The following is an 18,009-nucleotide window of genomic DNA, read 5'->3' as shown; positions in this document are numbered from 1 at the left end:
TAAAATAAAAAATAGTACATATCAGCCATCATCTCTCCAAATGATACACTCTGTAAGCTTGTCACATTTGAATTGAACATGCCTCTTACAAGTAAAATTTTCTGACATATATTATCACAACTTGTCAAAGCTGTTTTTGACATGTAGTGATTCCTCTGCATTGATATTTATTGTAGGATTAATGTTTTCCATAAATTAAGTTAAATGATTGCATAATTTGACATTGTTACACTGTTTTTCATCATGAATATATAACCAATACTTTTTTTTATTACCAGCAAGACTATTCTTTATAACTAGCTCATAAAAGGAGAGAAGATTGAGGGTATTTGTTCCATTCTTGCATAAACTATTATCTAGTAATTCCCTATAAACCAAGTTTTTCTCTCCATAAATGCATTATTTGTAATCTATACACTGCTGAACCACAACATTAAAATCTCCACAGAACAGAAAGATCTCATTTTATTTTTGTGAGTTGTCTATAACACTTTTAATTCTTTTCAAATATAATCATCTTTCATCCACATTTGACTACTTATACCCATTATAAGTCTTCACAATATGGATTGTTTGACCTTGTCAATATACATGTTTTGCTAATACATGAGAACTAACTTTACTAAGGTGAGTAAATTTCTTTACAGGCATCAATATTTACTATTTTTGATCATTGCTAAAGCGAATAAAACATAATTTTCCAGAAAATTGTATGTTTTGTCTGTCTAAAGTTTACGTAAACTATTTGTACTCATCACTTGAAAAATGGCATTAGATTCCTATCACCTAACTTTATGCTTAATCCAGATACAATTTGCATATTCTTGTTCTTATCTTCAAGTTCCAAGAAAGGTCCTGTCATAAAGTTTAGTCACTTTTTAAAGCTCTTTTTTTCTTCCTGCTTACTTTCCTGTTATCATGCAATGCATGTGTGTATCATAAAGTGATTGTAGTAAATGATTCCTTGTAATTAATCTGTTGTATTTCATAGTATCTTTCTTGCAACTCTGCAGATTTAATAAAATGCATCTGATGAGTTTTTCTTGTAATAATAGTAAAATAATAAACAAAGAAAACAACTTCTCCCCTTGTTTTGCAGGCTTGATGCTCATTTCTGCATAGGTCCTCTTCTGTGGAGTCTGTGGCTTTAGTTACTTCTGTCTGGCTTCCCATTCATATAATTTAACTCTCCATGTTTTACTACATAATTAATTAGATTCTGAAAGGCAAGTTCCAAAATACATCCATTCTTTTTCTAAGACCTATTTCTCAACTTTTGTATATCAGTGCTACCTTTGATGCATTCTGTTTCTGGGGTGACTTTAATATTTTTATTTCTAATTCTGCATCATAATAGTACATCATAATCTTATCATCCTAATCTCATGATTCACTCATTTTTATTGGTTTATTTTTTATTTTGTGTGGTATACTATCACCTTTCCCACATCCAGTATTGAATATTATATCTCAGTCACTGTCAGTCTTGAGTCCTTCTTGACTGATGATTCTTGTTTGAATGCTAGTTTGAATGCTAGTTATGGTTTACTTTCCATTGTCACTCATAATTCGTTCTCTAAACTCCAACCTTTCTCAGTTTGTCATCCCTGCATACATAACCTCAGTGTTTTAATATGTTTCTCATCAGCATTGCATTCTTTTCTCTGTGTTCCTATTGATTTTTGTCTGTACTGGTAAGAAAATGCAGACCATCAAGCAATTAATTAATCAACAGATGTGCTGTAAACCAGTAACAGCTGGAATTGTAATGGGCAAAGAAAATAGTGCCGTGCTGGGCTCTTGGATAAATTGTTGAACAATATCTGATGTAAAATAATTTCCATACAACTAATGTGCATGGATCATGAGGAGTTTTAATACAAAGGAATAGCCTCATAAAAACAAAAATGAAAGTTTCAGTATAGTAATAATTTTCTTCCCAAATTCCTCCTAGTGGTAATGAACCATGTTTTTGTGACCTGTTATCAGTCATGTGCTGTTTACCACTCCAGACTACACCAGATAAACCAAACATCAGCCGGCAAATTAAAAAAAAACTAAAACAAAAAGAGAGTCAAAGCGTACCTCAGTCATTCAAAAATGACACTTTTTAAAACAAATAATTATTTTATATTACACAATTATAAAAAAAACTGTTTTGAAATTGATATTAAATGAGTAATATTATTTTGCTTTTGAACCTTACTGCTACCTGTCTTTAAATTACAGTGGACTGTTCTGCTCAAAAATCAATAGCACTGTTAGACAACTTACTAAAACAACAAAGATTATCAAGTGAAATCATGAAACAAGACATAATTTGTAAAATACACTATCTTACTCAAAATCACTTCCAACACAGATTAATTTTTCATAATGCCAGTCTATTCATGTTCATGCAACATGATGTATCTTCATGAAAACTACCAGCACAAAGCATAACTATAAATGATCCTTGTGCTCTGTACTTCTAACTGGTGTAGTATTCAGTAATCATAATACATTGATTATAAATGGTCAGATTAAGAATAAAATTAGTACTGGGGGCACAAAATTAGATAACCTGGAAAAAAGATTAAAGCAAAGTAATGTGAAAGTGATAGGATTCTCAGAGTTTATCTTTGAGCAAGAACTGAGGTGAATGTTCGAATATTTATTTTAGGATTTTATGCATATTGTGGCTAGTCTGAGCTCAGACTTCAGAGAATAATAAGTTGATTATAGCCAGGGACTGGATTTTATGTAATAACTGAAAAGACAGAGACACTCCATAATAACCAGGGACTGGATTTTATGTAACAGCTGTAAAGATGCAGGCATTCCATGGGCTGTTGTTTAGTCATTTAATCATATCTAACTTTTCATGACTTCAAGTAATTTAGCACACGGCCGCCTGTCATGAAATTATTCTTTACATTCCTACAAATTAATATTCTTCCCTTCAGTAATGATTATTGGTAATTAGTTCTGGAATAACTGATTACCAATGAGTGGGTAGAATTGTCGGAGAATGTTGGAGGAGGTTGTTATAACTTTCTCATGAAAAATAGGAAGTCAAATTAGCCTTCTGGATTATACCCTAGCACCAGTTACTCTATCTAGAAATATTTAGTCAGAGGACTACAGAGAATTGGCCTTTTCAGATCATGCTCAAAAGCAGCTTGTATCAAAGTGGCATTATCTATGGAGGCAGGAACATAATAAATTAATTTTGCTTGAAGAAGGTGAAAGCTCTATTCATAGGAATCAGAACTCTAAAGATGTTAGATCTATTTTTTGTGGGGGAGGTTGTAAAGCATCCCTTTGAGATGAATTAACGGTTAAGGAATGTAGCTGAAATGCTCTTAATGAGAACATTATTGTTCAGTCAGAATCAGAATTAGTTGAGCCTGTGTAATCCTCTTTCTGTAGAGGAAAGAGACTGAAGAAAAACTTCCTTCTTTATCCATTTAACAAGTTGAAGCAGAGTTAATCTACAGGAATGATTTTCAGTAGCTCATTGGAGATGGAATCCAAAAAATATATACATTGTAGCAATTTAAAGAGCACAATAACTGACAGGCAGAGCTACAGTTTAAGAGTTAAGAAGGTGTTATACAGTCTAGATACTTAGATATACACTCAGAATTCAAGTATTTCTATCAGGCTGTATATTACCCAATGACTGAATCCAAGAACATTAATAGTTTTCATTTCTTACCGGTAGAAGATATAACCTTGGCCAAAGGCAATACTTGAGGCATTTGATCTTGCCTAAAGTAGTCACAGAGGTCCCAAGTGATTACAGCATAATAAAGCTGCAAGAATTGATGGATTCCCTGTTGAATTTTATAATGGGAAGATGAAAGACTGATAGTTTTGCTAGTTGATATATATAATTCTCTGCTTTGGTGTAGGATAATGCTATCTTCTATGAGAAAGGCAATTACTACAGCTATACCAAAATCACAAAGAAATGCAGGAAAAAGACAGGAATTGTTACTCTATTTCCCATATCAATTTGGACTTAAAAATTATGGCAAAAGTGCTGTCTAAACAGGTAGAATTAGTGCTTACTACCTTACTTTCCAGGTAAAAGTGGCTTTGTTAAAAGTAAAACATTTTCAGATAACTGAAGGAAGCTAACGACCCTTATAAACAAGATCATTATACTATCTTTGATGGTGGTGGTAGTGTTTGTCATCGGAAAGGCATCTGGGACAGTTCCTTAGGAATCATGTAGAGTTCTAAAAAATTGAAGTGGATACAAATACTATACCCTAAGCCTGCATTCAGAATAGGAGGCAATGAATGTCTTTCCAAAGAGGTTGAGATTCAAATGGGCAGCAAACAATGATTAGTAATACAAGGGTGATGCTCTTTGTTGAGAGCTACACTGATGGAGGTTAAAGAAGACTCTAGGGATAGTAGTATCTTCATGATGTTCAGTTTTGACTGCACATTAGCCAGTGAACACATTGATGTGGTAATAGAATGCTCTCAATATGTTTAAGCAAACTGCCACTGTTATAGTTCTGAAATGCAATGAAGAAAAACAATTTTAATGGGATTATGTACAGGAAAAGGAAGAACACACTCAGGGACATATCATATCAAAAATATCTAGGTTTAATTGGGAGGATATGTGTACCAGGTACCTCCGAGTGCTGCATGACCCAAATAGAGATAAATATGTGAGTATAATATTGGAATTCTCATCAATCTCAAATAGAATATACTTTATTGCCTTTTTATATTTTGAATACTGTGATTGGCTTTCTTTATCTTGTGTTTTACTTGTATGCTGCTTTAAACTACATATTAAAACTTGAAAAGAGACCACAGCTCTGTCTCTAGTGAGTCGGGCAAAAATTAGAACAGGTGAAATAAAGACTCATACATAAGATAGAAGAGGTCAGTTAAGGTTAATCATCTGTGAACTGAGGGGGTGGAGCTAGAAATTAAACCTTCTATTTAAGGGTTAAAATAAAACATTTCAGAGCTTTACTAGAAAGGCTCACCCAGACTCTGCTACACTTTGCTGTGAGGGAAAGGTTAGTTTGGTTTTTATTTGTTGTATTTTGTATTACTTTATTGCCTTTTTCTATTTTGAATACTGTGATTTATTTTCTTTACCATGTGTTTTATTTGTATTCTGCTTTTAACTGCATATTAAAACTCGAAAGGAGACCACAGCTCTGTCTCTTGTGAGTCAGGCAGAAATAATTTTCCCACCCTTCCACCCAATTACTGTTGTGTTCTTAAACACCACTGTCTTTCTAATTGCCTGCACCTTATGTTAATTTGACCATATATCTCATTTCCTCTCTGATTTTGCTGGCGTGTGTAGGCACAAAATTATCATTTTGTGAAATCACTCCCCTTCAACTATTTAAATTAATTGTCCATCCTACTGTATTCCATAGTACCAGAATACAAAAGTGACCATCCCCTTTCAGTCTATCTTGCTGTTTCAAAAATAGTGACTCTCCACTAAAACCTAACTTTTTAGACAGGTAAAACTTAAGTTACCTGCTTTTACATCTAATTCCTCTAGACCACACTGCAGTGTTTAGGAAAACCATTTTTTAATATTACCTTTAAGCATCTATTGCAAGACCAACAGTTATTGGAGAGCCCACATTCTGCCTCTCAGTAGTCATCTTGGGATTAGTGCTTCTGTTTTCTCCTGGTGAGAGAAGGAGTGCAGTTACATTATTTCCTGGAGCCTATTGATCACCAGGAAGCTTAATAACTGCTTTATAGGTGACAGTTTGCAATCTGTGCTTATATTTTGATCCTGGTGAGAGTAGGAACAGAGTGCATTGATTCCTGACTCTTTCTGGTTGGAGTCTCTAAGACTAGCACTTGCCCTAAAACCTGCTGGAAAGCACTAGGAAGCCTTAAATGGATACAAGCACTCAACTATCCTTGTTAATAAGGAGAAATTAATCGCACTAAACAGCCTATAATTGCAAAGTACCTTGCCAAGGTAAGGGGGGAAAAAAGCACCTAACTAAGCATGTCCAAGGGTCAGTTTCCAGTGAGTTCTCCTGTCAACCTGGTGAATCTGGGCATACTGGGGCAATGCAACAATTGCCTTATGTACACAGACAACCCTCTCCTCCTACCACCCAATAGTACAACCTGCAAGAGATGCACTTACATAGGCAAACTGGAAGCAAAGCTCTCTCCAGCCAAGATTGTGCTAGACAATAAAGAGGAGAAGGCTAACATCTACACTACACCTCAAGCAACACATAGCCCTTCAAAACCCTCACCACTAACACCCACACATAGCAACATTAAACACACATATGCGGGGGCCCTTAACATTAACCTGCCCAGGCAGCAAGGACCTCTGAAGCTGAACTGCAAACAAACACCAATCACAACAAAAGTATCACATAATAGTCAACAATCAGCATACAAGAAATTTAAAACAAATAACAAAAAGCCAAAAACTGGACCCAGGAAGGGTGCAAAGTAGACTCCACTCAGTATTAGCATAAAACCTTTACTCCATGCTTTCATTAAAAAACTTCATCAGAATACAATAACCATACAAAACCCAACAGTTTAAAACTACTACAGTATTATGCCCCACTAATAGAAACACTACTTCAGTAAAACAATTCATAAATTAAATTTAACATTTTTTTAAAAACTAGATGTTATTTCTTAATGTAGACTCTATGGTTTTTTAAAAAGCATTTAATATCAATGGCATCATTCATACCAGGTACTTTCTCTGAATTTAATCTGATTTGCCATAAGGTTTCCCTTTGTTCAAGATCAGTTTTAAAATCACCACCCCTCAAGTCATTTACTCCCTGTTCAAGAATAGAAAATATATATTTTTTATATTCTGGGCATTTTGTTGTGTGTTTGTAAAAAGCATTGTTTTTGTCTTGTTTCTTAATGCTGTAATACTGTTCTATTATCCTAACATACAAAGACCTAGTGGTCATACCCACATAAAATGCTCCACATTGTGCATAATTACCTATGTAAACTATTCCTTTACTCTTACAATTAAAGTATCCAGGAATTTTAAGGGTGTAATGTAAATGTTCTATATTTACAAAGGGACCTTCTTTTTTTTTTCAAAACAGGTTTATTGTTTTAACATATAAGAGAAATATGTAGCAAATAAAACAGTTGTCAGGATACACCACGAGAAGTCCGATTATAACAAAAATCTTTTTTATTCCATAACAGAGTAAAAGATAAGCGCTTTCACGTGCTACATGCACGCTTCTTCAGATCTACTACTATCATGTCATTGTGTCCCTTTTATATAATGAAAATTAAACATTTAATTCAAGCATTAGCGCATCCAATCAACTAATTAACTAAATAATTAAAAGTGCATCATAGTTAAAAACTTCTGTTCATCAATTCAGCATTTAAAAGCACAGTGTGACATTCTCGTACCAACACTCCCATAACGAATTCTCATAAGCAAAATACACATTTTAAAACACACATATTTGCAACCTTGCTACCTTTCTAATGTAGCTTATACATCAAAGAATCTGTTGAATGCATCAATAAAAATGTGAACAGCATACATTAATGTATATATAACTATTGCCATGCAGAATGTCAAACTGTTCTCTTGACTTATATAGTATTCTAAAACAAAGCGCAATTTTTGTGTTTAATATTGTTCATCTAATTGATTTCCTCATAACATAATAACTGAAAATCATTGTGAACGATAGCGCGCAGTAATATATACATTGCGTCTTGTTTAACAAGTCAGAATAATTCAAATAAAATCACGAATGCCATGTAACAGCTCTATTGCAATCGTATTGCATCCAGATTCGTTCTACATTGTAAATATCAATAGATGCAGATAGAGCTATCTAGATATAAATAAAAAACTCCAAAATATGAAAAATATATCATGGTATGTAATCATTACATTATGATCTCTGCATAACTATAAAACCAAAATTCCTGAATACAAAACTATATTATAACATATAGACATTACGTTATAGGAACTACATAATTATGTGAGGTCAGAAAGACTTGCTATTGTTCGACTTTCCTGTTCTGCAGATGATAAAAACGTAATAACTCAAAATACTAGTTATAATATGTTATTAAATATTAACCTCATTGACAGCTACATGTATTAAAATTGACACTCAGAATCTAAAATACAATAATAACTGTACATGAATTTATTAATTTAAGTTAATTAATTACTTATCTATATATAATCAAGACTAGTCAAACTTAATCTAACCTAATAGTATTAATGCATAACTACTAGTATCTATAAGTCAAATTCTGTATAACAACATATAAATAGATGCCTCTTACCCTATAATGTAACAACTAAATTATGGAAAAAGATTTACATATAGCATATATCACTAAACTAACTCTAGATGTAAATAGTTCCAAGCATCAGTCCAGATTTCATTTCTGCTGCAAAACTGGTTTCAAGGAAACGTAGTTATTAATACCAGGCTCTCTATGTGCTCCTGTTCTGAAAATCCAGTCTAATTCTAATTTATTTAGACGATTACTATTGTCACCCATTCTAACACTATTCCTTACTACTTGTAAAACTCTAAATCTAAATTCATGAGTAGGGTTCTGATTTATGTGCTTACGAATATCGTAAACATGATTGTAAATGCGTTCTTTTAATTTCCTTTTCGTAAGTCCAACGTAAAACGCCTGGCATAATGTACAATTTGCCATGTATACCAAATTCATGGTATTACAATCAGTATATGACTTTGGTCTGAACTCAAAGTGACCATTTGGATGTTGATAGTGTTGTACTGACGTAATATATTTACACATACTGCATTTCAAGCACGGAAAAGTACCATGTGCTTCATCTTCCCTTACTAATCTACTGAGATTGTTATGCAGATTTTTGGAAAAAATGTCTTTCAAATTATCACAGGTGTTAAATAAAAATGCAGGTCTATCACCCACAAACATACGTATCTCTTCTGTGGTGGTAAGTATATTCCAATGTCTACTTATAATTCTTCTAATCTCTGCATTATCGTTGGTATATTTCATCACATAACTAACTCTCTCGTCATTAACTTTATGTTTATGATGAATTCGTCTGTTCCTATTCTCAAAATGTATTCTGTCCTTCATATTAACATCCAATATAGAAGATGGCAAGTTTTGACCTCCCATAGGAGTAACAGTGTCATGCCTCATCTTCTTGACCAGCACTGGGTCATAGCCTCTCTCTAGGAAAATGGTCTCTAGGCCATCTGCTTCTTCTTGTAATGTAGAAGGGTCCTTGCATATTCTCATTATTCTTGAAAACTGACCCCTTATTATCCCAGAGAAAACATGTCTGGGATGCATACTGCTATGCTCCAGCATAGTATTTCTCCAGCATTTTTTCCTAAATAATTTTGAAGCTATCTTCCCATCTGTACCAAAATATAAAGTTAGATCTAAGAAATTAATGCTTTCACTAGAAAATTCATAAGTGAACCTCAGAAATTCTGTTGTTTCATGTAAATAATCCACAAAACTCTGTAGTTCTTCTGAGGTCCCTTTCCACAACAATATTACATCATCTACGAATCTCCTATAAATCCATATTTTATTCATCCATGCACTATTGAACAAATACTTTTGCTCCCAATAGTGTAGGACAAGATTAGCATAGGAGTTCGCACATGGGGTGCCCATGGCGACACCCCATGTTTGCAAATAGTATTTGTTATTAAACAAAAACACATTATAATGGAGAACCATATCCAACAGTTGGCTAACCAAGATCTGTCTATCTCTTGAGAAGTTGCTCTCTTTAACCATTAACTCCCTGATAGCTTGCAACCCATATTCATTTGGGATGCAAGTAAATAGATTGCGAACATCTAATGTAACTAGTATCAACTTACTAGTATCTGTCTTAGTTGACTCAATGCATTCCAGATCATTCAACAGCTGTTGTGTATCTTTTAAGATGGTACTAATGTTGTCGACAAGTGGTCTCAACATTTTTTCTACAAAGTTAGAGGCATTATAAGTCACCCATTGTCTGCCTGAAACTATAGGCCTCATCGGTAGAGGTTTGGTTCCTTTATGTACTTTGGGGAGGCCTTTCAAAGTCGGTATCAAAGGTTCTTGGACATACAGATAGTCGTACATTTCTTTACTAATTTGTCGACACATCAATAAATCGTATAAATTATCACTAACACTGTTAATTATGTTCATGACATCTACAAGGGTTAATTCCTTATATGTACTATCACTTTTCAAAGTATTTTCTACAATCTCAGTATACTCAGTTCTGTCTATTAAAACTACCCCTCCCCCTTTATCAGCAGGCAATATTACAACTTCAGCATTCCTACGTAACCCATTCAACGAAGTATATTCAGCATTGCTCAGATTAAAGAATCTGTTTTTAACATGTTCCCTAGAATAAAACGCATAAATATCTTTTTCACATGATTTAATAAAGCATTCCACAATAGGTGGTAGAGATGGACAAAAAGTACTATTTCGTTTGAGACCATTCATAGTTCTTATTACATGATCACCATTGGTGTTTTTAAAAAATATTTTTATAGCTATTCTCCTCGCAAATAACCTCAAGTCCGTGAGTGTCTCAGATGGTGTACTTGATTGCGAGGGCACAAAATTTAAGCCTTTATTTAAAAGGGAAATGTCAGAATCAGATAGATTATACTGAGAAAAATTATACACCAGAGAAGTCAGTTCCAGTTTCTTTTTTGTTGTTCGTACCTGTCTGTTGAGAATTTCCGTTTCCTCGGTCCTCGACTCAGGGACCTCCCTCTGGCTGTCTTGTCTAGTCGGATAGGAAAAGGAACATCCATAGGTTGGCTAAAAGCTGTGGCAGGACATCTAACAGCTCCTGTTCTGGAAGAGTCATCACGGTGGTGTAAGGCTAGCTGGTTAGGGGGAGGCGTTTGAGTTTCAGCACTTCCGGTGGAGTACTCAGCACGGAGATTGTTCGATTCACCTACAGCAATGGTAGAAGGTGCCAAATTCAAATCGACCATGTCGTTTACTTCCAGTTCTCTGTTCTGCAATGGAGCATTACGAGTCATCCGCGTTGTATTATTCTCAGCAGTTCTCGGCCACACAAACACATTGCCCATTGCAAAATCCTGAAAATCCCTGATCAATTTGCGTTGTTTGATGTTTTTGAGTTTATCACTGTATATGTGAATTTGTGTTGAGACATTGTTAAGTTTCCTAATACATGTCTCAGAATGGAACCACTCTGTAATAGTCTGATATAATGTATCAGTCTTCTTCTGAAGATCTGATTCTAATGGTTCAAAATGTTCGAGTAATAAGTTGATGTATTTGTAACTGAGTTCTAAATTAAGGTCTTGCCATTTCTTAAGTAAGCTCGGATACAGTTGGCCATAGGTGGGCATGCAAAGAACACGCATGCCCCTTGGTACTACTTTGAAATGAATACATGCCTGTAGATGTTTTCTTTGCCAGGAAAACCTTTGCAGTTTATATAGGTTGTTTTCCAACTCTCTCATTAAGTCAAAAATAAGAGAAATATCATAACAATTTTATACAAGTAATTAAAAATAGGTATTATTATAATATTCAACAAAACAACTAAAGTATTTACAAAGACATCCACTACAATCAGATCAATTAATTAAACTAAAATACCATGCTACTGAAATTAGAATTTTTTTAACAAATTTTGTAAATTATCCCATACAATATAATAAGATGTTTTTCTAGTTGTTCTTGTCCTAATTGTGTTTATTTCCATATGGCACACTATATTCATAACATTTTTAAATTCATTGAACGAAGGAGGTATATCTGAAATCCAATTTCTAGTTATTATTTTCCTAGCCACTGCTAGAATAGACCATAACAAGGGAAGCTTAACCTTTTTAACACTTTGAGGTACAGGTGTGTTGAATAATATAAGAGATTTAGAAATTATGAAATTATCTGTAAAAAGAGCCTGCAAAAATTCATTAATTGACTTCCAGTATTCTTTCAATTTTATACAGTCATAAAACATATGAGCCCAGTCAGCATTAATTTCTACATTACATCTCTTACATAAATTATCTTTATTATTTATTTTATTCATCATCAAAGGTGTATAAAAAGATCTATGTAAACATTTCCATGTATAACGTCTCCAGACAATGGAAGACGTAGTTCTATAAGCAGATTCCAATATATATTGTTTATCTTGTTGATTTGGTGGGTCCCCATTAATAGAAGTGAAATAATTCCAGTATGAATTTACACTGTAAAAAGTTTCTTGTCTGATAATTTTATGTATGTATGAAAGTTTACCTTTATCAGAAACTTTATGTTGTAAATTTAATATCAAGTAATCAATCAGTGTTGGAATAGATTCTTTAACTGTTATAGACATTAGATCTATTTTATTAATGAGATGTTGTCTAAAGGTCTGAACCTCTAACCAGCAAGTTTCTCTTAGATCAAATTCTTGTTTTAAGAAATCTAGATTTTTAACTTTATTATCAGATATCAACTGATACCAGTACTTTAGATCATTATCTATAGCTAAATGAGTTCCTTCAGAAGTAGATGACAAAAGCATACCCTGAGTATACATTATAGGGAATACAATAAAATTCCATTCCCTATACTTAGGGTGCATGAATATAAAGTTACGATAGCTAATAATAATATTTAATGGGTAACAAACCGTATGTTTAGGTGTAATAGGTGAAGTACAAAATTCCTTTAGTAACCATAACATGGAGTTATTTACAATCATATTTTTATGTGTTAAGGAGATTTTCATGAGGTGCATACTAATTAGCTCCCAATAATCTTTCCATTTTGCGACATATGACTGATCTATTAATAAAGTAATAACTTTTACAATAGAAGAGATAGTATATAAATTAAAGTCTGGAAAAGAAATACCCCTTGAGACCAGCTATTAGTATGTTTCTTTAATGCAATCCTAGGTCTATTAGGTGCCCATAGGAAATTTAACATTAGTGTATTCAGTTTCTTGATAATTATTTTTGTAGGTGGAAGTATTATTGATTGTATTAAGTATAAAATCTTGGGGAATATTATCATTTTAATAATTGTAAGTCTCTCCTCCATAGTAAAAACATATTATTCAGGTATTAAAAGATTTTGTATATTAAGAAAACAGGTATTATAATTATTATATATAATAGATTTAATATCTTTAGATAGTATTATACCTAAATAAGTTATCTGACCTGAATTGGGTACATATTTAGTAAAATCACTAATGAGAATATTTTTCGTGTATATATAGGTAGTATTTTAGTTTTTTCTTCATTGAATATTAAACCAGAAATACTTTTAAAATTCATCATTTTATCAAATAGAGACTGCATAGAAGAATTAGATCCTGCTGATGTAATTAGAACATCATCTGCAAAAAGTTGAATTTTGGATGTTGTATTTTCATCTATTTCAAAACCCTCTATGTCAGTACTGTTTGTGATCAAATTAGCCCAAGGCTCCATTACTAAAGTGAATAATAGTGGAGAAAGTGGACATCCTTGTTTTGTACCTTTAATATATGTTCCTACCTTAATATAAGCCAACGTTCCTTTGTATAAATGCTCAATTAGATTTACAAATGCATCTGAGAAGTTTGTGCACTTCATTAAGGTAAACAGATAGTCCCAACTTACTGAATCAAATGCTGAACTTATATCAAGACTAATAAGTGTTAAATCTTTCTTTTTCCTATTTGCAAAATCTATTAATGTTAAAGTTCTTCTTATATTATCAAAAGTATTTCTATTTACAATGAAGCCTGTCTGATCTATATCTATAATGCCGGAATGATTGTCTTCAATCTATCAGCAAAAATACTCATAAACATTTTATAATCAACATTAAGTAATGAGATGGGCCGATATGAAGAACATCTAGTTGGATCTTTATTAGGTTTTAAAATTGGCAAAATAAATGTATATTGCCAAGATGGGGGGTTATTAACTCAGTTTGGGCCAAAATAAAAACCTTATGTATTAATGAATATGTACTTTTAGAAAGGATTTTATATATCTCTGTTATAATACCATCATTACCCGGTGCTTTGTTTGATTTAAGCTTATTTATTTGTGTAATAACTTCTGTATATGAAATACTCTTGTCCAATAGTTTAATCTGTTGTTTATTAAGCTTTTTATTCATGTTTGTGGTTATAAACTTCTTTATTTTATCTTTAGGTTCCATGTTAATGTTATTATGGTTAATTTTGTGAAAGTGATTTCTAAATTCATCTAGTATTTCTGGTATACTAGAAACATTCTTCTTTTTCCTTAGAGAAAAGATTTCTTTGATATGGTTTTGTTTATTCAACCTTTTGTTTTATTTTTAAGTCTATGTAAGTATTTGGGGCTTATTGAATAAGACAAAACTTGTATTCTCTAAAGTTATTTTAACTTTATGAGTTAAAATTTCTTTGTATTTCTCATTTAGTTTGTTTATTTCTTCAATAACTTTCTTGTCCATAATATTTTCTTTATTATTATGTTTATAAGAGTCGAATTTACTTTGAATATCTAACAATTCCTTATCCCAAGATTTCCTTTTATTATTATACCATCTGATACTTTGTCCATATAGATATGATTTTAAGGCATCCCAAACATAAACAATGGAGACTTCAGGAGTATTATTTATGTCTAAAAAATGTTTTACTTCTGAAAGTATATATTCTTTATAGTCTTTTAGTTGAGTTAAGTACGCTGGTATCCTTTTGATCTGAACATTATGAGTATTTTTTTATCATGAATTCAAAAACAATTGAATTATGATCAGATATAGGACATGAAATGATTTTGGAATTAAAGTGTAAGTCTTCCCATTAATTTGTATTGTAACCATACAAAACATTCATTTGTCATCCTGATAAGACTTAATGGTTTTAGGAATGGGCATACTTTTATTCCATAAAATAGCCACTCCTCTTTTTTTCTGAGTGTGCTCTGAACTAACCAATACTGTATATTTGTTTATGGCTAGTTTATCAATATCTTTTTTCAAGAGATGGGTTTCTTGCAGGAAGACTAAGTTGGCCTCATGTAAATTAATGTATCTTATTAGGCTTGCCCTTTTACATGGATTATTCAATCCATTAATGTTTAAAGAAATTCCTTTTAAAGATGTCATTTGGCATTTTTAAAACTTAAGAATCTTATGATCAAAATAACAAATAACAAGATAAGTAATGTTACATCTCCTCCTTTAGGTGTACCTTTAAATATAGCTGTATTTATTGAATCTCTTATGGGATTTTGTATAGGATTCAATTTTGTTTGTAGTGACAATGAATGTACAAAATATATTGTGGATGTCAAAACTATATACAAATAACAATGAACAAGTGAAAATAATGTAAGGATTAAACCTTGCATCCAGCCTGGAGTTATAAACTCCAACTTAGAGTAGTATTTACCACTCAAGTTAACCCCTACCCTAAGCAGTAGTACCTCAGCTACCACCTTATCAATTTAATACTAGTTATATTTAACTGAGGTTAACAGTTTTCAATTCAATTATCTAGCAAGACAAGACTACACATTTGGTAAAACAGCATCATATAAACTAAAATAAACCTTTTTTTTTTTAAACTGTTCATACTACTATATACATCTATGTAATATAAAACACTTGTATTCAAATAACATTCAAATAATCTTGATGTTAGAAATCAAGAGGAGAGGAAAATAAGTTCTAACATTCATTTAAATCAAAAACTTTGGCTAATATGATTCAGACATTACATATATTAAGATGCATCTATTTTCTGTCATGTAAATGCAATTAACAGCTTCCAAAAAAAACCTTGAATTCCTTCTATATGAGCATTTACTCAAACTCATTATTGTCAATAGAATAAAATATTGTATTCATAGAAATTGTTATAAATCATACTGAATAGTTATGCAGATTCTCAGAAACACTTACATACATATATACATACACACACACACACACACACACACACACACACACACACACACACACACACACACACACACATATATATATATATATATATATATATATATATATATACACACATACATACACACACACACACACACACACACACACACACACACACACATACACACACACACACACACACACACACACACACACACACACACACACACACACACACACACACACACACATATATATATGTATATATATCTGATCTCACTGAGTTGTGTCCTTGCTGAGCACTATCCTACTTGCTGTCCCTACAATAAATCTGTCTGCTTTATACAAAATAATGCACAGCAAACACATTTTAGTAACCAGATTTTACAACCATGCTATACTACTGCTTTAAAATATATCACATGACAATTTCTTCCAGAATAGAGTTATAAAATTATTTATGCTTATCAATCAGATGAATTAAATGAGTTATAGTAATGTATATGTTTGGAACATAAGTTTTTAACACAGATTATTATGCTGCTGTTAAGTAGATTTTCAAAAACACTTGAATAAATGTTTCATTTTCTATGCCTTCTAAAATAAGACATTTACTTACTACAAGAGACTGTATCATTTAAACTCATTATAACTGACATATTTTATGAATTATAACATAGATATTTAAGTAATTATATAAAATAACTCACATTTAGATGTTAAAGAGTTCATTTTCCTTCACATAGTCGCATTTGCATCATTTCTATTTCCTGGTAGAGTGTTATTCCTGAATCTGTGATGTGTCAGTGTGATATCTAGGTCAAAGGTTAGACTAACTGCTTTCAGCTTCTCTGTGAGAATTCTGAGAGTTGAAGTTTTTGAAGTAGCTCATGGACACTGTGCATGAGACAGCCCACATCCCAGATTGTCTCTCTTAACATTTTGACGGGAAACTTATTAAAACTAGTGACAAACATTCATTTAGCAGTGTAAATGCATCTAAACATGACAAAACCTTCACAATGTATTTTACAGGTTATTACAGCCTCTATGTAAGTGAAATTAAGCCCAAAATTATTAATAAGTAATAAAACTCAATATTTTTGTCCCAACTCAATTTTTATGCAAATCTTATTATTTACTGTGTCTATATGATCAAAAGCATTTCTATATATTAATAAAGAAAAAAAAAGAGAGTAGAAAATAAAAGGGTGTAAGGCAGAAATAAAAAAAATGTAAGAGAAAGCTATAAGAAGTATATACAATGGAATATTACTTACTGTTTATATTAATAGAGTTAAAAATAAAACATATTATTTACTATTATTTAGTTCTAATTATTATTAGTTAAAGCATGACAGATTATTTACAAACAAGCATAAGCAGTATAATCAAGAAAGTATAATTAGGAATAGCATTTGAAGAACATATAAACTTTTTACAAGGAATAAATATGTTATTATTCTATTAATCATATTTTCATTACTCTTCTCTCCCTGCCCTCCCCCACCCTTTACCCACCACATAATCTAAATAGAATGTCATTGTTTAAACAAAGAAAAGAAGAAAAGGAGAGGAAAAAAAAAAGATAGAGAAAAAAAAATGTATCAAATTACTGACCTTACTTCTTTTCAGAAAGAGAAACAAGTTGAATCATAGCTTGCCATTAAATCTTCAGATATTTTGACTGGTTATGAAACAAAACATTTCTTTGCACACAGAGAATAACTTTGATTAAATCTTTTTCAAAATATTTGTGGCTTCTTGGAAATGCAGGAACTATATTTAAAAAGATTAATAATGAAATAAAATGATGAGAGAAAAAAAACATAGAACAAATCATTTGTTTTTTAGTCTCTTCTTCTTCTCTGAAGTCTTCCACGAAGTTTCAGTTGCCAGTCTCTTTAATGAAGGACTAGCCCATTCCATTTCCTCTATTTTATCCAAAATCTTATTTTTTGATAAACAGTAAAGCAGAGTCTAAGTCATCGAAAATTTTAGGACCATCAGGAAGGAAGATTTTAAGCTTGGCATGAAACAGAAGGTATGTTTTAAACTGTGCTTTTTTAAGCTCCC

This window comes from Protopterus annectens, chromosome 13.part0 (genome assembly GCF_019279795.1).
Source record: "Protopterus annectens isolate FY-2018-M chromosome 13.part0, PAN1.0, whole genome shotgun sequence".
NCBI classification, from domain to species: Eukaryota; Metazoa; Chordata; order Ceratodontiformes; family Protopteridae; genus Protopterus; species Protopterus annectens.
Note: the sequence above shows the minus strand (reverse complement) of the source record.